Here is a 21,496-nt window from a genome sequence, read left to right on the forward strand (position 1 = left end):
CATATCCTCCCTGTCTCACAACCCTAAACAGTTATTCAACACCTTCAATTCCCTCCTCCGTCCCCCAGCACCTCCTCCCTCCCCACTTATCTCCGCTGAAGACTTTGCCTCATTTTTCAAGCAGAAGATTGATAGCATCAGATATAGTTTTGGTCAACAACCCCCAGATCCCTTCCTCCCGACTTCCCAGCTCTCCACCTCCAAAACCAACTTCTCCACCATTACAGAAGATCAACTCTCCACTCTACTCTCAAGATCGCATCTCACCACCTGTGCACTTGACCCGCTTCCATCCCACCTCATCCCAAACCTCTCCACAGTCTTCATCCCAACCCTAACCCATCTCTTCAACCTATCACTATCAACTGGTGTTTTCCCCTCAAGCTTTAAACATGCCTCCATCACACCTATCCTCAAAAAGCCCTCTCTTGACCCATCTGTATCTAGCTATCGCCCTATATCACTTCTCCCCTATGCCTCCAAACTACTGGAACAACAAATTTATCTTGAACTGTCCTCCCATCTCTCTTCTTGCTCCCCCTTTGACCGCTTACAATCTGGCTTCCGGTCACACCATTCCACTGAAACTGCCCTAACTAAGGTCACCAACGACCTCTTAGCCGCCAAGAGCAAGCGACAATACTCTGTCCTCCTCCTCCTCGACCTGTGGGCTGCCTTTGATACAGTGGACCATTCCCTACTATTACAGACCCTCTCATCCCTTGGCATCACAGACTTGGCCCTATACTGGGTCTCATCATACCTAACAGACCGGACATTCAGCGTCTCCCACTCACACACCACCTCCTCACCTCGCCCCCTATCTGTCGGAGTCCCACAAGGTTCAGTCCTTGGACCCCTGCTCTTCTCCATTTACACCTTTGGCCTGGGACAGCTTATAGAATCTCATGGCTTTCAGTATCACCTCTATGCTGATGACACACAGATCTACATCTCTGGACCAGATATCACCTCCCTACTAACCAGAATCCCTCAATGTCTGTCCACTATTTCATCCTTCTTCTCCACTAGATTTCTCAAACTTAACATGGACAAAACAGAATTCATCATCTTTCCCCTATCTCACGCCACCCCCCCAACGAACCTAACCATTACAGTAAATGGCTAAATGGCTACCCACTCTCCCCAGTCCCACACGCTCGCTGCCTCGGGGTAATCCTTGGCGCTGGTCTCTCCTTCAAACCACATATCCAAGCCCTTTCCACTTCCTGCCGACTTCAACTCAAAAATATTTAATGAATCCGTTCATTCCTCTACCAAGAATCTGCAAAGACCCTAGTCCATGCCCTCATCATCTCTCGCCTTGACTACTGCAACCTCCTGCTCTGTGGCCTCCCCTTGAACACTCTTGCACCCCTTCAATTTATTCTAAACTCTGCTGCCCGACTAATCCACCTGTCCCCCCGCTATTCCCCGGCCTCTCCCCTCTGTCAATCCCTTCATTGGCTCCCCATTGCCCAGAGACTCCAGTACAAAACCCTAACCATTAGGGTTGAGCGAAACGGATCGTTCATTTTCATAAGTCATTTTCAGTTTTGGCAAAGTCGGCGTTTCATGAAACCCGACCCGATCCCTGTGTGGGGTCGGCCATGCGGTACGCGACTTTTGCGCCAAAGTCGCGTTTCAATGACGCTAAAAGCGCCATTTCGCAGCCAATGAAGGTGGACACAGAGTGTGGGTAGCATGATGACATAGATCTCAGTCCCCACCATCTTAGAGAAGGGCATTGCAGTGATTGGCTTGCTTTCTGCCACGTCACAGGGGCTATAAAAGGGCCTTCCCGCTGACCGCCATCTTACTGCTGCTGATCTGAGCATAGGGAGAGGTTGCTGCTGCTTCTTCAGAAGCAGGGATAGTGATAGGCAGGGTACATAAAGCCACAAACCTTGGGCTGTAGTGATTTCCACTGTCCAACACCACCTTTTGTTTGCAGGGACAGTGGAAGCTACATTTTTTTTCCTCAGCGCTGTAGCTCATTGGGCTGCCCTAGAAGGCTCCCTGACCCTGATAGCTGCGTTGCTGTGTGTGTACGCCGCTGTGCAAACCAACTGCTTTTTTCAAAGCACAAATCCTGTTGTTCCTTCCTTTCTGCACAGCTATCTTGTGTGTTTGTCCACACTTTTGTGTGCAGCAGTCCTTTTTATAGCTGCCTCCCATACTTTCCTGAGATTACTGCAGGGAGATAAATATTGGCAAGTCTGCCTCTGTGCCATTGCTGTGTGTGGCATCTGTCTCTCATTGTGTGCCACCGAAAACCACTGTGTAATACTGGGCCATTTTTTTGGGGGGAGTAAATTCTCCCTGTAAAAAAAATAATAATTAGTGGGAGATAAAGATTGGCAAGTCTGCCTCTGTGCCAGTCCTGTGTGTGGCATCTGTCTCTCATTGTGTGCCACCGAAAACCACTGTGTAATACTGGGCCATTTTTTTGGGGGGGGTAATTTCTCCCTGAAAAAAAAAATAATTAGTGGGAGATAAAGATTGGCAAGTCTGCCTCTGTGCCAGTCCTGTGTGTGGCATCTGTCTCTCATTGTGTGCCACCAAAAACCACTGTGTAATACTGGGCCTTTTTTTTATTTTGGGTAAATTCTCCCTGTAAAAAAAAATAATAATTAGTGGGAGATAAAGAATGGCAAGTCTGCCTCTGTGCCAGTCCTGTGTGTGGCATCTGTCTCTCATTGTGTGCCAACGAAAACCAGTGTGTAATACTGGGCCATTATTTTTTTTTTCTAAATTCTCCCTGAAAAAAAAAAAAATTAGTGGGAGATAAAGATTGGCAAGTCTGCCTCTGTGCCATTGCTGTGTGTGGCATCTGTCTCTCATTGTGTGCCACCGAAAACCACTGTGTAATACTGGGCCATTTTTTTATTTTGGGTAAATTCTCCCTGTAAAAAAAAAAAAAATTAGTGGGAGATAAAGATTGGCAAGTCTGCCTCTGTGCCAGTCCTGTGTGTGGCATCTGTCTCTCATTGTGTGCCACCGAAAACCACTGTGTAATACTGGGCCTTTTTTATTTTGGGTAAATTCTCCCTGTAAAAAAAAAAATAATTAGTGGGAGATAAAGATTGGCAAGTCTGCCTCTGTGCCAGTCCTGTGTGTGGCATCTGTCTCTCATTGTGTGCCACCGAAAACCAGTGTGTAATACTGGGCCATTTTTTTTTTCTAAATTCTCCCTTAAAAAAAATAATAATTAGTGGGAGATAAAGATTGGCAAGTCTGCCTCTGTGCCATTGCTGTGTGTGGCATCTGTCTCTCATTGTGTGCCACCGAAAACCACTGTGTAATACTGGGCCATTTTTTGGGGGGGTAAATTCTCCCTGTAAAAAAAATAATAATTAGTGGGAGATAAAGATTGGCAAGTCTGCCTCTGTGCCAGTCCTGTGTGTGGCATCTGTCTCTCATTGTGTGCCACCGAAAACCACTGTGTAATACTGGGCCTTTTTTTATTTTGGGTAAATTCTCCCTGTAAAAAAAAAAAAATTATTAGTGGGAGATAAAGATTGGCAAGTCTGCCTCTGTGCCAGTCCTGTTTGTGGCATCTGTCTCTCATTGTGTGCCACCGAAAACCACTGTGTAATACTGGGCCTTTTTTTTATTTTGGGTAAATTCTCCCTGTAAAAAAAATAATAATTAGTGGGAGATAAAGATTGGCAAGTCTGCCTCTGTGCCATTGCTGTGTGTGGCATCTGTCTCTCATTGTGTGCCACCGAAAACCACTGTGTAATACTGGGCCATTTTTTTTTTTCTAAATTCTCCCTGAAAAAAAAAATAATTAGTGGGAGATAAAGATTGGCAAGTGTGCCTCTGTGCCAGTCCTGTGTGTGGCATCTGTCTCTCATTGTGTGCCACCGAAAACCACTGTGTAAGACTGGGCCTTTTTTTTATTTTGGGTAAATTCTCCCTGTAAAAAAAAAAAATAATTAGTGGGAGATAAAGATTGGCAAGTCTGCCTCTGTGCCAGTCCTGTGTGTGGCATCTGTCTCTCATTGTGTGCCACCGAAAACCACTGTGTAATACTGGGCCTTTTTTTATTTTGGGTAAATTCTCCCTGTAAAAAAAATAATAATTAGTGGGAGATAAAGATTGGCAAGTCTGCCTCTGTGCCAGTCCTGTGTGTGGCATCTGTCTCTCATTGTGTGCCACCGAAAACCACTGTGTAATACTGGGCCTTTTTTTATTTTGGGTAAATTCTCCCTGTAAAAAAAAAATAATTAGTGGGAGATAAATATTGGCAAGTCTGCCTCTGTGCCAGTCCTGTGTGTGGCATCTGTCTCTCATTGTGTGCCACCGAAAACCACTGTGTAATACTGGGCCTTTTTTTTATTTTGGGTAAATTCTCCCTGTAAAAAAAAAAATAATTAGTGGGAGATAAAGATTGGCAAGTCTGCCTCTGTGCCAGTCCTGTGTGTGGCATCTGTCTCTAATTGTGTGCCACAGAAAACCTAGTGTGTAACATTGGGCCTGATTTTCCTTTCAGTGTCAGGCACCTATAAAGGTATATATAAATCCAACAGAAGTTTGAGTTCACCTTATAAGTTGTTTTACAGTAACAAATACCGTTACTTTGGTTACGTTTTGCAAACAATGAGGAAGTCTAGTGGAAGAGGTCGTGGCCGTGGGCGGTCATTGTCAGCTGGTAATGATGGTAGTGGTGGTGCAGCATCAGGTGGTCAAAGCAGTACAGCACCTAAGTCTCGAGTTGTTGAGCCAGGTTCGTTGTCTGGCTACACAAGGCCTCGAACGCTCTCTTTTCTGGGAGTAGGAAAACCACTTTTGAAGCCGGAGCAGGAGGAACAAGTATTGGCTTTCATTGCTGACTCTGCCTCTAGCTCTTTCGCCTCCTCCTCGGAAAGTGCCAAATGTCAGAGCAGTGCATCGTCAGTGGATGCTCCCGGTCAGGAACAAGTCGCTTCCTTGTGTCCTTCAACCAGAACAACAGTGAAGGATGCGTCAGTCGACACAACGGGTTACTCCATGGAGCTCTTTACACATACCGTTCCTGGGTTAGACAGTGAAACAGTTAACAGGCCATGCCCATTAGAAGTTGAATCGGACATGGAGTGCACAGATGCACAGCCACAGCCAGATTACTATGCTGTTCCTTTGACTCAGACCAGAACATTGCCCTCGCAGTGTACTGAGGCAGAATCAAACACAGCGTAGACTATGGTGCCCCGTCACGAACGCTATACCACCGGCTTACACGGTGACACAGACGAAGTTGCACACAACATAGAAGAGGAGGTCATAGATGACCCAGTTGTTGACCCCGATTGGCAGCCATTGGGGGAACAGGGTGCAGGCTGCAGTAGTTCTGAAGCAGAGGAGGAGGAGCCACAGCAGGCATCAATATCACAACAGGTTCCATCTGCCGGGCCCGTATCTGGCCAAAAACGCGTGGCAAAACCAAATCCAGTTGGAGGACAGCGTGGCCATCCGGTTAAAGAAGCTCAGTCTGCAATGCCTGAAAAGGTATCCGATAGTAGAAGGAGTGCAGTCTGGCATTTTTTTAAACAACATCCAAATGATCAGCGCAAAGTCATCTGTTAAAAATGTTCAACTACCTTAAGAAGAGGTCAGAATCTTAAAAGTCTAAATACAAGTTGCATGCATAGACATTTATCCACCATGCATTTGCAAGCCTGGACTAACTTCCCTAAAGGTTGCAGGACCCTCGGCCAATGAAGCTAGTCAGCAACGCTACATCCCTTCCCTCACTGTAAACCCACCATTTCCCGCACCACCTGCAGTATCTGTGCAGCTTTCGTCAGCAGGTCAAAGCAGTCAGGGAATCACCAGGTTTGCAGTAGGAAACACTGCATGTAGGGCACCGGCAAGAATACCATCTCCAACCCTCTCTCACTCACCCATGTCCACCGGCACCACCGCTAGTTCCACGATCTCCAGCTCTCCAGTCCAGCTCACCCTAGATGAGACTCTTGTTAGGAAAAGGAAGTACTCATCCTCGCATCCGCGTACACAGGGTTTGAACGCCCACATTGCTAGACTAATCTCATTAGAGATGATGCCCTACCGGTTAGTTGAAACCGAAGCTTTCAAAGCGCTGATGGACTACGCTGTACCATGCTACGAGCTACCCAGTCGACACTTCTTTTCTAGAAAAGCCATCCCAGCCCTCCAACAGCATGTTAAAGACCGCATCGTCCATGCACTCAGGCAGTCTGTGACTACAAAGGTGCACCTCACAACAGATGCATGGACCAGTAGGCATGGCCAGGGACGTTACGTGTCCATCACGGCACACTGGGTGAATGTGGTGGATGCAGGGTCCACAGGGGACAGCAATATTGGGACAGTTCTGCCTAGCCCACGGTCAAGGAAAGAGTTGGCTGTAGGCGTTCGCCCCCCCCTCCTCCTCTTCCTCGTCCTCCTGCAGAAGCGAGAGCTCGTCCACAGACCGCAGTCGCACATCCACTCCATCCGCAGCTGCTATTGTTGCACACCAGGTGTGCCATTATGGGACAGCTAGTGGCAAGCATCAGCAGGCTGTATTGGCAATGAAGTGTTTGGGCGACAACAGACACACCGCGGAAGTTCTGTTCGAGTTCTTGCAGAAAGAAACTCAGTCATGGCTGGGCACTGTACATCTTGAGGCAGGCAAGGTAGTGAGTGATAACGGAAGGAATTTCATGGCTGCCATAGCCCTTTCCCAACTGAAACAAATTCCTTGCCTGGCTCACACCTTAAAACTGGTGGTGCAGTGCTTCCTGAAAAGTTATCCGGGGTTACCCGACCTGCTCCTCAAAGTGCGCAGACTTTGCTCGCATATCCGCCGTTCGCCCATACACTCCAGCCGTATGCAGAACTATCAGCGGTCTTTGAACCTTCCGCAGCATCGCCTAATCATCGACGTTGCAACCAGGTGGAACTCCACACTGCACATGCTTCAGAGACTGTGCGAACAGAGGCGTGCTGTTATGTTTTTGTGGGAGGATACACATACACGGGCAGGCAGTTGGATGGCAGACATGGAGTTGTCAGTTGTGCAGTGGTCGAAGCTACAAGACCTGTGTCAAGTCCTTCAGTGTTTTGAGGAATGCACACGGCTGGTTAGTGCAGACAACGCCATAATAAGCATGAGCATCCCCCTAATGCGTCTGCTGATGCAAAGTTTGACGCACATAAAGGAGCAGGCATCTGCAGCCGAGGAAGAGGAAAGCCTTAATGACAGTCAGCCATTGTCTGGTCAGGGCCGTGTAGAGGACGCGGTAGCAGGCGAAGAGGAGGATGATGGGGATGAGTACTTTTTTTAATGAGGAAGCTTCTCCTGGGCCAACAGAAATTAGTGGCGTTGCAAGGCCGGGTTCTGTTTTTTTAAGGGAGACAAGTGACGTAGATTTGCCTGTAACTGCCCCTCAAATCAGCACAACCGCAGATTTGACAACTGGAACTTTGGCCTACATACCGGATTATGCCTTACGTATCCTCAAAAGGGACCCACGCATTATTAAAATGATGAGCGATGATGATTACTGGTTGGCCTGCATCCTTGACCCTCGCTATAAAGGCAAATTGCAAAATATTATGCCACATGAGAACCTCGAACAAATATTAGCAACCAAACAAGCTACTCTTGTAGACCGTTTGATTCAGGCATTCCCAGCACACAGCGCCGGTGATGGTTCTCACACAAGCTGCAGGGGGCTACAGGGCAGAGGTGTTAGAGGTGCACAAATCAAAAGTGGCGTTGGACAGAGGGGTTTTCTGACCAGGTTGTGGAGTGATTTCGCAATGACCGCAGACAGGACAGGTACTGCAGCATCTATTCAAAGTGACAGGAGACAACATTTGTCCAGTATGGTTACTAACTATTTTTCATCCCTTATCGATGTTCTCCCTCAACCGTCATTCCCATTTGATTACTGGGCATCCAAATTAGACACCTGGCCTGAATTGGCAGAATATGCATTGCAGGAGCTTGCTTGCCCAGCAGCTAGTGTGCTATCAGAAAGAGTATTCAGTGCTGCTGGTTCAATATTAACCGAAAAAAGGACTCGTCTGGCTACCCAAAATGTGGATGATCTCACCTTCATTAAAATGAACCACTCCTGGATTTCAAATTATTTTGCCCCACCTTTCCCGGCTGACACCTAGCTTTCCTATAAAAAGGTCTTGCTTGTGGACTGGTCTTACTGAGTGTTCCAATCTCTTAATTTGCAGCAGCTGTTTGTCCAGCATACGACATGTTTACACCTCCCTCAATGGGAAAACTCCCCCCACGGGTCCGTGGTATCGCCACTTGGTGCAAGCACCCGTTAGAGTGCCGTTTGTCTGAAGAGGTGGGTGTGCCCGCTTTTGGTCGATGGCACTGCCACTGTGTCCCTCATAGTACAATAAAGTGTCTCTGGCGGTGGTGGCGCGCACCCAATGTCAGACACACCGTTGTAACATGAGGGGCCCTGGGACGGTACCGCCGGCCACAAGAGAGTCCCCCCCCCAGCTCAAACTGTGCTTTACCACGTGCAAAATTATCTCGCACAGCTCCACCAATGTTTAGTCTATGCGCTGACATCATTCAATGCCTGGCACTGACAATACCAATTTGTTTGCATCTATGATGCTAGTTAAAGTAGTCTGGGTCAGTGTCCTATATTGACACCAGTAAATACTTACTGCCAAATTACTTTGTCAGAAACTCAGCAGATGAGCCCACCCCTGTACCTAAGTATGCCACACTTTTTTTTTTGTTGTTTTGCGAGACATTAACATCTATTTATTTTTTGTGAGTAGTACTAACTGTGTCAGACACTCCTTGCAATCCTCCTCCTCCGCTGACCACAATGCTGCCTGTGTATCCATGTAACCGATTTAAAACTGCCTTGAGCCTATTTTTTGTTATTTTAGGCCTTCGTTAGCCTGTCTGCGGTCCCTCCTTGCAATCCTCCTCCACTGACCACAATGCTGCCTGTGTATCCATGTAACCAATTTAAAACTGCCTTGAGCCTATTTTTTGTTATTTTAGGCCTTCGTTAGCCTGTCTGCGGTCCCTCCTTGCAATCCTCCTCCACTGACCACAATGCTGCCTGTGTATCCATGTAATCGATTTAAAACTGCCTTGAGCCTATTTTTTGTTATTTTAGGCCTTCGTTAGCCTGTCTGCGGTCCCTCCTTGCAATCCTCCTCCACTGACCACAATGCTGCCTGTGTATCCATGTAACCGATTAAAAACTGCCTTGAGCCTATTTTTTGTTATTTTAGGCCTTCTTTAGCCTGTTTGCGGTCCCTCCTTGCAATCCTCCTCCAATGACCACAATGCTGCCTGTGTATCCATGTAACCGATTTAAAACTGCCTTGAGCCTATTTTTTGTTATTTTAGGCCTTCGTTAGCCTGTCTGCGGTCCCTCCTTGCAATCCTCCTCCACTGACCACAATGCTGCCTGTGTATCCATGTAACCGATTTAAAACTGCCTTGAGCCTATTTTTTGTTATTTTAGGCCTTCGTTAGCCTGTCTGCGGTCCCTCCTTGCAATCCTCCTCCACTGACCACAATGCTGCCTGTGTATTCATGTAATCGATTTAAAACTGCCTTGAGCCTATTTTTTGTTATTTTAGGCCTTCGTTAGCCTGTCTGCGGTCCCTCCTTGCAATCCTCCTCCACTGACCACAATGCTGCCTGTGTATCCATGTAACCGATTTAAAACTGCCTTGAGCCTATTTTTTGTTATTTTAGGCCTTCGTTAGCCTGTCTGCGGTCCCTCCTTGCAATCCTCCTCCACTGACCACAATGCTGCCTGTGTATCCATGTAATCGATTTAAAACTGCCTTGAGCCTATTTTTTATTATTTTAGGCCTTCGTTAGCCTGTCTGCGGTCCCTCCTTGCAATCCTCCTCCACTGACCACAATGCTGCCTGTGTATCCATGTAACCGATTTAAAACTGCCTTGAGCCTATTTATATATTTTATTTAATATTAATAAAGCCATGATGGACTACGCTGTACCACGCTACAAGCTAAACAGTCGACACTTCTTTTGCGAGAAAAGCCATCCCAACCCTCCACCAGCATGTAAAAGACCGCATTGTCCATGCACTCTGGCAATCTGTGAGTACAAAGGTGAACCTGACAACAGACGCATGGACCTGTAGGCATGGCCACGGAAGGTTACGTGTCCATTATGGCGCAATGGGTTAATGTGGCGGATGCATGGTCCACAGGGGACAGCCTACTAAGTCTGCCTGCAGTCCCTAATTCAAATTGTCCTCCACTGTCTAAATCTGAGCTTCAACCTTCTGGCTCTCATTAAGTGCTGTTTTTTAAAAAACTTGGTGGTTACGGCCTACTATCGGTGTCTGCCGCTCCCTGGTGTTGTCCTCAACTGAATAAATCTGAGCTTCAACCTTCTGGCTCTCATTAAGAGCTTTTTTTAAAAAAATTGGTGGTTGGGGCCTAATAACTCTGTTTGCCGCTCAAAGGTGTTGTCCTCAACTGTATAAAGCTGAGCTTCAGTCTTTAGGCTTTCAGCCTATAGTATCAGATATTAAACTGCATTTGGCCTTCAACTTTGGTTACGGCCTACTAACGGTGTCTGCCGCTCCCTGGTGTTGTCCTCAACTGAATAAAGCTGAGATTCAACCTTCTGGCTCTCATTAAGTGTTTTAAAAAAAAAAAATGGTGGTTAGGGCCTACTAACGGTGTCTGCCGCTCCCTGGTGTCGTCCTTAAGTGAATAAATCTGAGCTTCAACCTTCTGGCTCTCATTAAGTGCTGTTTATTAAAAAGCTTGATGGTAACGGCCTACTAACGGTGTCTGCCGCTCCCTGGTGTTGTCCTCAACTGAATAAATCTGAGCTTCAACCTTCTGGCTCTCATTAAGTGCTTTTTTTTAAAAAAATTGGTGGTTGGGGCCTAATAACTCTGTTTGCCGCTCAAAGGTGTTGTCCTCAACTGTATAAAGCTGAGCTTCAGTCTTTAGGCTTTCGGCCTATAGTATCAGATATTAAACTGCATTTGGCCTTCAACTTTGGTTACGGCCTACTAACGGTGTCTGACGCTCCCTGGTGTTGTCCTTAACTGAATAAATCTGAGCTTCAACCTTCTGGCTCTCATTAAGTGCTGTTTTTTAAAAAACTTGGTGGTTACGGCCTACTAACGGTGTCTGCCGCTCCCTGGTGTTGTCTTCAACTGAATAAATCTGAGCTTCAACCTTCTGGCTCTCATTAAGTGCTTTTTTAAAAAAAATTGGTGGTTGGGGCCTAATAACTCTGTTTGCCGCTCAAAGGTGTTGTCCTCAACTGTATAAAGCTGAGCTTCAGTCTTTAGGCTTTCGGCCTATAGTATCAGATATTAAACTGCATTTGGTCTTCAACTTTGGTTACGGCCTACTAACGGTGTCTGCCGCTCCCTGGTGTTGTCCTCAACTGTATAAAGCTGAGCTTCAACCTTCTGGCTGTCATTAAGTGCTTTTTTAACAAAAAAATGGTGGTTACGGCCTACTAACGGTGTCTGTCGCTCCCTGGTGTTGTCCTCAACTGTATAAAGCTGAGCTTCAGTCTTTAGGCTTTTGGCCTATAGTAGCAGATATTAAACTGCATTTGGCATACTAGTGTGGTTGGGCCCTTAAAACAGTGTCTGCTGCTCCTGGGTTTGCTACTCCACTGAACAAAGCAATGCCGCCTGTTTAGTCCTGTTACCAATTTTGAACTGCATTTAGCCTACTTTATTCTTTGGCCCTATATCTGTGTTTCCTCCTCATCCTGCCCATTGCCCAGCCACTGCTAGATGAGTCTGCTGGTACATTGACCTAGACCACTACATTCCCCTTGCACTCTACACAGCCAGAATCTGACCCTGCTGAAAGTAAGGTTCCCCTTCCCGCCTGTTATACCACCTTACACAGGGACAAAGAGGAAGGTGCAGATGAAAGTGCAGGTTCCTTCATCAGGTGGGGGCATACTCGTTGGCGACATCACTGGCACAGGGCCCCTCAGAGTACGCAAAAGTGTTGCTGCTGGTGGGAGGCGCCCCCGCCGTGCAAACACACCGCTGTACTTTGAGGGGCCCTGTGCCAGTGCCAATGCCAACGAGTGAGCCCACCTGTTGTGAATTCCGTTCTCGGGCTCCCTCCTGTGGTCATGAATGGTACTTTGTTGAGTTCTGTTCGTGGGCTCCCTCTGGTGGCTTTGAGTGATACTGCTGCTCTTTAGCTGCTCCCAGCTGCCTCGTTTTCTGCTTTGCTGGCTGCCTATTTAACTCCACCTAGATCTTTACTTGTTGCCAGCTGTCGTTGTATTCAGTACTGGTTCAGATCTCTCTGGGACTTCTCTGGTGACCTGTCTCCTTCTGGAGAAGCTAAGTTCATGCTAGTTCATTTTTGCTCATTGCTTTGGAAAATGTTTCTCCGTACATGATAAGTTCAGTCCAGTTTGCTTATATGCTATTTTCTTGCTTGCTGGAAGTTCTGGGGTGCAGAGTTGCGCCCTCACATCGTGAGTCGGTGTGAGGGTCTTTTTGTATTCTCTGCGTGGATATTTTTGTAGTATTTTATACTGACCGCACAGTTCCCTTGCTATCTTCTTACTATTTAGGATTAGTGGGCCTCTTTTGCTAAAACCTGTTTTCATTCCTATGTTTGTATTTTCCTCTTAACTCACCGTCATTGTTTGTGGGGGGCTACTTTACTTTGGGGAAAATTCTCTGAGGCAAGTGAGGCTTTTGTTTCTCTCTAGGGGTAGCTAGCTCTCCGGCTGTGAAGAGGCATCAAGGGAGAGTTAGGTAACGCTCCACGGCTGCTTATAGTGTGTGTGATGGGATCAGGGTTGCGGTCAGTAAAGTTCCCACATCCCCAGAACTTGTCCTATATTTCTGGTTTAACTATCAGGTCATTTCTAGTGTTCCTAACCACCAGGTCCATAACAGTACAGCTGGCCCAAGTGTTAATGCATTGCAAAAGAGGGATAACATAAGTTCTGTGCTCATTTTTTTTTCTTTGCTGTGTGTTTTGCCTCTCTCCTCCCCTTAATCTCTGGGTGGTTCAGGACTGAGCTGCAGATATGGACATTCAAAGTCTGTCCTCTAGTGTGGATCATATCACTGCAAGGGTACAAAGCATTCAGGATTATGTGATTCAGAATCCTATGTTAGAGCCTAGAATACCAATTCCTGATTTGTTTTCTGGAGATAGATATAAGTTTTTGAATTTCAAAAATAATTGCAAATTGTTTCTTGCCCTGAGACCCCGCTCCTCTGGTGACCCTACTCAGCAAGTTAAAATTATTATTTCTTTGTTACGTGGTGACCCTCAAGATTGGGCATTCTCCCTGGCGCCTGGAGATCCTGTATTGCTAAATGTGGATGCGTTTTTTCTGGCACTTGGATTGCTTTATGAGGAACCTAATTTAGTAGACCAGGCAGAAAAGATCTTGCTGACTCTGTCTCAGGGTCAGGATGAAGCGGAGGTTTACTGCCAGAGGTTTTGGAAGTGGTCTGTGCTCACTCAATGGAATGAGTGTGCCCTGGCAGCAATTTTCAGAAAGGGTCTTTCTGAAGCCCTTAAGGATGTTATGGTGGGGTTCCCCATGCCTGCGGGTCTGAATGAGTCAATGTCTTTGGCCATTCAGATTGATCAGCGTTTGCGGGAGCGCAAACCTGTGCACCATCTGGTGGTGTTTCCTGAACAGAAGCCAGAGTCTATGCAATGTGATAGAATTCTGACCAGAATTGAACGGCAAAATCACAGACGTCAGAATGGGTTGTGTTTTTACTGTGGTGACTCCACTCATGTTATCTCTGATTGTTCTAAGCGCACTAAAAGTTTCGCTAAGTCTGTCACCATTGGTACTGTACAGCCTAAATTTATTTTGTCTGTTACTTTGATTTGCTCTCTGTCATCCTACTCAGTTATGGCTTTTGTGGATTCAGGCGCTGCCCTGAATTTGATGGATTTGGCATTTGCCAGGCGCTGTGGTTTTATCTTGGAGCCTTTGCAATTCCCTATTCCACTAAAGGGAATTGATGCTACGCCATTGGCCAAGAATAAGCCTCAGTACTGGACTCAAGTGACCATGTGCATGACTCCTGCACATCAGGAGGTTATTCGCTTCCTGGTGTTGCATAACTTGCATGATGTTGTCGTGTTGGGTTTGCCATGGCTGCAGGTTCATAATCCAGTCCTGGATTGGAAATCAATGTCTGTGTGTAGTTGGGGTTGTCAAGGGGTACATGGCGATGTTCCTTTGGTGTCAATTGCTTCTTCTACTCCTTCTGAAGTTCCTGAATTTTTGTCGGATTACCAGGATGTATTTGATGAGCCCAAATCCAGTGCCCTACCTCCTCATAGGGATTGTGATTGTGCTATAAATTTGATTCCTGGTAGTAAGTTCCCTAAGGGTCGACTTTTCAATTTATCGGTGCCGGAACATGCCGCTATGCGGAGTTATATAAAGGAGTCTTTGGAGAAAGGGCATATTCGCCCCTCCTCGTCACCCTTGGGAGCAGGGTTCTTTTTGTGGCCAAGAAGGATGGTTCTCTGAGACCCTGTATAGATTATCGCCTTCTTAATAAAATCACGGTCAAATTTCAGTACCCTTTGCCTCTGCTGTCCGATCTGTTTGCGCGAATTAAGGGGGCTAGTTGGTTCACCAAGATAGATCTTCGAGGAGCGTATAATCTTGTGCGTATAAAACAGGGCGATGAATGGAAAACAGCATTTAATACGCCCGAAGGCCAGTTTGAGTACTTGGTGATGCCATTTGGGCTTTCTAATGCTCCTTCTGTGTTTCAGTCCTTTATGCACGACATCTTCCGGGAGTATCTGAATAGATTCATGATTGTATACCTGGATGATATTTTGGTCTTTTCTGATGATTGGGAATCTCATGTGAAGCAGGTCAGGATGGTATTTCAGGTCCTGCGTGCCAATGCCTTGTTTGTGAAGTGCTCTAAATGTCTCTTCGGAGTCCAGAAGGTTTCCTTTTTGGGCTTTATTTTTTCCCCTTCTACTATCGAGATGGACCCAGTTAAAGTCCAGGCCATTTATGATTGGACTCAACCTACATCTGTGAAGAGTCTTCAGAAGTTCCTGGGCTTTGCTAATTTTTACGTCGCTTCATCACTAATTTTTCTAGTGTGGTTAAGCCTTTGACTGATCTGACCAAAAAGGGTGCTGATGTGACGAATTGGTCTTCTGCGGCCGTGGAGGCCTTTCAGGAGCTGAAGCGTCGGTTTTCTTCGGCTCCTGTTTTGCGTCAGCCAGATGTTTCGCTCCCTTTTCAGGTCGAGGTTGATGCTTCTGAGATTGGAGCAGGGGCTGTCTTGTCTCAGAGAAACTCTGATGGCTCGGTGATGAAGCCATGTGCTTTCTTTTCTACAAAGTTTTCGCCTTCCGAGCGGAATTATGATGTTGGGAATCGGGAGTTGTTGGCAATGAAATGGGCATTTGAGGAGTGGCGACATTGGCTTGAGGGAGCCAAACATCGTGTGGTGGTCTTGACGGATCACGAGAATTTGATTTATCTCGAGTCTGCCAAGCGGCTAAATTCTAGACAGGCTCGATGGTCACTGTTTTTCTCCCGTTACGATTTTGTGGTTTCGTACCTTCCGGGCTCTAAGAATGTGAAGGCTGATGCCCTTTCTAGGAGTTTTGTGCCTGACTCTCCGGGAGTTCCTGAACCGGCTGGTATCCTCAGAGAGGGGGTGATTCTGTCCGCCATCTCCCCTGATTTGCGGCGGGTGCTGCAGGAATTTCAGGCCGATAGACCTGACTGTTGTCCACCGGAGAGACTGTTTGTCCCTGATAGATGGACCAGTAGAGTTATTTCCGAGGTTCATTGTTCAGTGTTGGCGGGTCATCCTGGGATTTTTGGTACCAGAGATTTGGTGGCTAGGTCCTTTTGGTGGCCTTCCTTGTCGCGGGATGTGCGTTCCTTTGTGCAGTCCTGCGGGATTTGTGCTCGGGCTAAGCCCTGCTGTTCTCGTGCCAGTGGATTGCTTTTGCCTTTGCCTGTCCCAAAGAGGCCGTGGACGCATATTTCCATGGATTTTATTTTGGATCCTCCTGTCTCTCGGAAGATGTCTCTCGTCTGGGTGTTTTGTGATGGTCCATTTGGTGCCCTTGCCTAAGTTGCCTTCCTCCTCTGATTTGGTTCCGCTGTTTTTTCAGAATGTGGTTCGTTTGCATGGTATTCCGGAGAACATTGTGTCTGACAGAGGGTCCCAGTTTGTGTGCAGATTTTGGCCTTTTGTGTTAAGATGGGCATTGATTTGTCTTTTTCTTCGGCTTTCCATCCTCAGACGAATGGTCAAACCGAACGAACTAATCAGACCTTAGAAACCTATCTGAGATGTTTTGTTTCTGCTGATCAGGATGATTGGGTGACTTTTTTGCCATTGGCTGAGTTCGCTCTCAATAATCGGGCTAGTTCGGCTACTTTGGTTTCGCCTGTTTTTTGTAATTCTGGTTTTCATCCTCGTTTTTCCTCAGGGCAGGTTGAGTCTTCTGACTGTCCTGGGGTGGATTCTGTGGTGGATAGGTTGCAGCAGATTTGGAACCACGTAGTGGACAATTTGGCGTTGTCACAGAAGGCTCAACGCTTTGCTAACCGTCGTCACCGTGTTGGTCCCCGACTTCGTGTGGGGGATTTGGTTTGGTTGTCTTCTCGTTATGTCCCTATGAAGGTTTCCTCTCCTAAGTTTAAGCCTCATTTCATCAGTCCTTATAAGATTTCAGAAATCCTCAATTCTGTGTCATTTCGTTTGGACCTCCCAGCATCTTTTGCCATCCATAATGTGTTCCATCGGTCATTTTTGCGGAGGTATGTGGTGCCTGTGGTTCCTTCTGTTGATCTTCCTGCTCCGGTGTTGGTCGAGGGAGAATTGGAGTATGTGGTGGAGAACATCTTGGATTCTCGTGTTTCGAGACGGAAGCTTCAGTACTTGTTTAAATGGAAGGGCTATGGTCAGGAGGATAATTCCTGGGTTGTTGCCTCTGATGTCCATGCTGCCGATTTGGTTCGTGCCTTTCATTTGGCTCTTCCTGATCGGCCTGGGGGCTCTCGTGAGGCTTCGGTGACCCTTCCTCAAGGGGGGGTACTGTTGTGAATTCCGTTCTCGGGCTCCCTCCTGTGGTCATGAATGGTACTTTGTTGAGTTCTGTTCGTGGGCTCCCTCTGGTGGCTTTGAGTGATACTGCTGCTCTTTAGCTGCTCCCAGCTGCCTCGTTTTCTGCTTTGCTGGCTGCCTATTTAACTCCACCTAGATCTTTACTTGTTGCCAGCTGTCGTTGTATTCAGTACTGGTTCAGATCTCTCTGGGACTTCTCTGGTGACCTGTCTCCTTCTGGAGAAGCTAAGTTCATGCTAGTTCATTTTTGCTCATTGCTTTGGAAAATGTTTCTCCGTACATGATAAGTTCAGTCCAGTTTGCTTATATGCTATTTTCTTGCTTGCTGGAAGTTCTGGGGTGCAGAGTTGCGCCCTCACATCGTGAGTCGGTGTGAGGGTCTTTTTGTATTCTCTGCGTGGATATTTTTGTAGTATTTTATACTGACCGCACAGTTCCCTTGCTATCTTCTTACTATTTAGGATTAGTGGGCCTCTTTTGCTAAAACCTGTTTTCATTCCTATGTTTGTATTTTCCTCTTAACTCACCGTCATTATTTGTGGGGGGCTACTTTACTTTGGGGAAATTTCTCTGAGGCAAGTGAGGCTTTTGTTTCTCTCTAGGGGTAGCTAGCTCTCCGGCTGTGAAGAGGCGTCAAGGGAGAGTTAGGTAACGCTCCACGGCTGCTTATAGTGTGTGTGATGGGATTAGGGTTGCGGTCAGTAAAGTTCCTACATCCCCAGAACTTGTCTTATATTTCTGGTTTAACTATCAGGTCATTTCTAGTGTTCCTAACCACCAGGTCCATAACACCCCCCCTGCTTGCTTAGGATCACAGCACTTGCAAACTTGACATACTTACCTCTCACTGCTCCACCGCCGTGACGTAGTCCACGTTTCCTGGGCCCACAAGAACCTTGAACCAGCCCTACCCCCCACAACTTTTGCCAAATGACCCCCAATTTCCAATGCCCAACTATTATTATAAAGTTAATTAAGATTGACAAGCTTCAGAAACAAGAATGGATGTTTTTGGCATTAAAATGGGCACTGTAGGTGTTTTCCTGGCCTCCACTCACTGCCGACTATGCTTCCCCATTGACTTGCATTGGGTTTCGTGTTTCGGTCGATCCCCGACATTTAGCGATAATTGGCCGACTGCACTCGACTCGACTCTGGACAAAGTCGGGTTTCGCAAAACCCGACTCGATCTTAAAAAAATGAAAGTCGCTCAACCCTACTAACCATGACTGTTGTGAATTCTGCTCTTGGGCTCCCTCCGGTGGTTATAAGGGGTACTGCTGTCTTTGGATCACAGCATTTATCAGGTGTGTTCACCTATTACAATTATGACTGGGCTATTTAGTCCAGCTGGATCCTTTAGTTAGTGCCAGTTGTCCATTGTTCCTGGAGGATTCACATTTCTGCCTGGTTTCTCCTGCTCTGCTGTCCAAATTAGCAAAGATAAGTGGGCTTTACAGTTCAGTGCATTTCATGTTTTTGTCCAGCTTAGTCTGTGTAAGAATTTGTTCAGCCAAGCTGGTATCTCTGAGAGATGCAGATTTACCCCTCCATATCTTTAGTTAGAGGTGGAGATTTTGGTATTTTCTGTGGTGGATATTTTCTAGTGTTTTAATACTGACCGCACAGTACTCTGTCCCTTCCTTTCTATTTAGCTAGAGTGGCCTCCTTTGCTAAATTCTGTTTTCAGTCTGCGTATGTTTTTTCCTCTCCTTTCACAGTCAATACTTGTGGGGGGCTGTCTATCCTTTGGGGATTTTCTCTGAGGCAAGATAGTTTTCCCTTTTCTATCTATAGGGGTATTTAGTCCTCCGGCTGTGTCGAGGTGTCTAGGATTGGTAGGAACATCCCACGGCTACTTCTAGTTGCGTGTTAAGTTCAGGGTCTGCGGTCAGTACAGGTACCACCTTCTCCAGAGTACGTCTCATGCTGCTCCTAGGCCACCAGATCATAACACATGATGTACAAAGCCATCCACAACCTGGCTCCTCCATACATCTGTGACCTCGTCTCCCGGTACTTACCTACACGCAACCTCCGATCCTCACAAGACCTCCTTCTCTACTCCCCTCTTATCTCCTCTTCCCACAATCGTATACAAGATTTCTCTTGCGTATCACCCCTACTCTGGAACCCTCTACCACAATACATCAGACTCTCGCCTACCATCGAAACCTTCAAAAAGAACCTGAAGACCCACCTCTTCCGACAAGCCTACAACCTGCAGTAACCACCGCAGGATCGACCAAACCGCTGCATGACCAGCTCTGTCCTCACCTACTGTATTCTCACCCATCCCTTGTAGATTGCGAGCCTTCGCGGGCAGGGTCCTCTCTCCTTCTGTACCAGTTGTGACTTGTATTGTTCAAGATTATTGTACTTGTTTTTATTATGTGTACCCCTCCTCACATGTAAAGCGCCATGGAATAAATGGCGCTATAACAATAAATAATAATAATAATACAGCAATGAAAGAGGGGTCTGCGACCGAAGCTGGGGGCATACAGGTGTATACAGTGTACATAGAGGGGTCGGTGACCGAAGCTGTGGGTATATGGGTGTATACAGCATACAGAGGGGTCTGCATCCAAAGCTGGGGGTATACGGGTGTATACAGTGTACACGGGGGGGGGGTCTATGACCGAAGCTAGGGGTATACGGGTGTATACACCGTACACAGGGGGGTCTGTGACCGAAGCTAGGGGTATACGAGTGTATACAGCATACACAGAGGGGTCTGCGACCGAAGCTGGGGGTATACAGGTGTATACAGCGTACACAGAGGGGTCTGTGACCGAAGCTGGGGGTACACAGGTGTATACAGCGTACGCAGAGGGGTCTGTGACCAGAGCTGGGGGTATATGGGTGTATACAGTGTACACAGTGGGGTCTGTGACTAAAGCTGGGGGTATACAGGTGTATACAGCGTACGCAGAGGGGTCTGTGACCAGAGCTGGGGGTATACGAGTGTATACAGTGTACACAGAGGGGTCTGTGACTGAAGCTGGGGGTATACAGGTGTATACAGCGTACGCAGAGGGGTCTGTGACCAGAGCTGGGGGTACACGCGTGCATACAGCATACACAGGGGGGTCTGTGACCGAATCTGGGGGTATACGGGTGTATACAGAGTGCACAGAGGGGTCTGCAACCGAAGCTGGGGGTATACGGGTGTATACAGCCTAAACAGGGGGGTCTGTGATCAAAGCTGGGGTTATACGGGTGTATTCATCATACACAGAGGGGTCTCCGACCGAAGCTGTGGGTATATGGGTGTATACAGCATACACAGAGGGGTCTTTGACCAAAGAAGGGGGTATATGGGTGTATAAAGCGTACACAGGGGAGTCTGTGACCGAAGCTGGGGGTTTACGAGTGTATACAACGTACAAAGGGAGGTTTATGACCCAAGCTGGAGGTATACGGGTGTATACAGCATACACACAGGGGTCTGCGACTGAAGCTGGGGGTATACGGGTGTATACAGCGTACACAGAGGGGTCTGCGACTGAAGCTGGGGGTATACGGGTGTATACAGTGTACACAGGGGGGGTCTGTGACCGAAGCTGCGGGTATGCAGGTGTATACAGTGTACATAGAGGGGTCTGTGACCGAAGCTGGGGTTATACGGGTGTATACAGTGTACACAGGGGGGTCCATAAATCTCGTACACACGGCTCCGCTCTGTACACCTCGCACACACATGGCTCCGCTCCGTACACCTCGTATACACACGGCTCCGCTCCGTACACCTCGTACACACAGGGCTCCGCTCCGTACACCTAGGGCTCCGCTCCGTACACCTTGTACACACACGGCTCCGCTCCGTACACCTCGTATACACACAGCTCCGCTCTGTACACCTCATACACACACGGTTCTGCTCCGTACACCTCGTACACACACGACTCCGCTCCGTACACCTCGTACACACGACTCCACTCCGTACACCTCGTACACACACAGCTCTGCTCCGTACACCCCGTACACACACGGCTCTGCTCCGTACACCTCGTACACACACGGCTCCGCTCCGTACACCTCGTACACACACGGCTCCGCTCCGTACACATCGTACACACACGGCTCCGCTCCGTACACCTTGTACACACACGGCTCCGCTCCGTACACCTCGTACACACACGGCTCTGCTCCGTACACCTCGTACACACACGGCTCCGCTCCGTACACCTCGTACACACACGGCTCCGCTCCGTACACCTCGTACACACACGGCTCCGCTCAGTACACCTCGTACACACACGGCTCTGCTCCGTACACCTCATACACACACGGCTCCGCTCCGTACACCTCGTACACACACGGCTCTGCTCCGTACACCTCGTACACACACGGCTCCGCTCCGTACACCTCGTACACACACGGCTCTGCTCCGTAC

This window comes from Ranitomeya variabilis, chromosome 4 (genome assembly GCF_051348905.1).
Source record: "Ranitomeya variabilis isolate aRanVar5 chromosome 4, aRanVar5.hap1, whole genome shotgun sequence".
NCBI lineage: Eukaryota > Metazoa > Chordata > Amphibia > Anura > Dendrobatidae > Ranitomeya > Ranitomeya variabilis.